This window comes from Geospiza fortis, unplaced genomic scaffold (genome assembly GCF_000277835.1).
Source record: "Geospiza fortis unplaced genomic scaffold, GeoFor_1.0 scaffold3004, whole genome shotgun sequence".
Lineage (NCBI taxonomy): Eukaryota > Metazoa > Chordata > Aves > Passeriformes > Thraupidae > Geospiza > Geospiza fortis.
The window spans coordinates 15,553-16,346 of NW_005055087.1; positions in this window are offsets into that span (position 1 = coordinate 15,553).

Consider the following 794-nt stretch of genomic DNA (forward strand, 5'->3'; position numbering starts at 1 on the left):
CCAAAAATCCCCCAAATCCCCTCAGGCGACTCCAAACCCCCCAAATCTCCCCCCTTCCCCTCAGACCTCCCCTCAATGGACCCCAAGAAGCCCCAAACTCCCCGAATTTCTCCTCTTCCCCTCAGATTTCCCCCAATTTATCCCCATTCCCCTCAGATCTCTCCTCAAGTGACCCCAAAACTCCCAAATTTCCTCCCTTTCCCTCGTATCATCCCTCATGTGACCCTAAATGCCCACAAGTTTTCCCTCAGATTTCCCTCCAATCCCCTCAGATGACCCCGAAAGCCCCAAATTCCCCTCAAGCCACCCCAAAAACCCCAAATTTCCCCTCCTATCCTTCATATCTCTCCTCAAGCCCCCCCAAAACCCCCAGATTTCCTCCCTCTCCCCTGAGATCTCCCCTAGTATGACCCCAAATCCCCACAGATTTTCCCTCAGGTCTCCCTCCAATCCCCTCAGGTGACCCCGAAACTCCCAAATTTTCCCTCTTCCCTTCACACATCCCCCAAATCCCCTCAGGTGACCCCGAGACCTCCCCGCTCTCCCCTCACGGTTTCCCCCGCTCTCCCCTCACGGATCCATCCCCGTTCTCCCCCCACGGTTTCCCCTCACGGATCCATCCCCGTTCTCCCCTCACGGTTTCCCCCGTTCTCCCCTCACGGATCCATCCCCGCTCTCCCCTCACGGTTTCCCCCCCGCTCTCCCCGCACCCTGCGCGGGGGCTCCGATGCCGGCGAGCGTGGCCTGCAGCTCGGGGTGGGCCCAGCCCGCGTAGGGCGAGCGCTCGGGGGCTC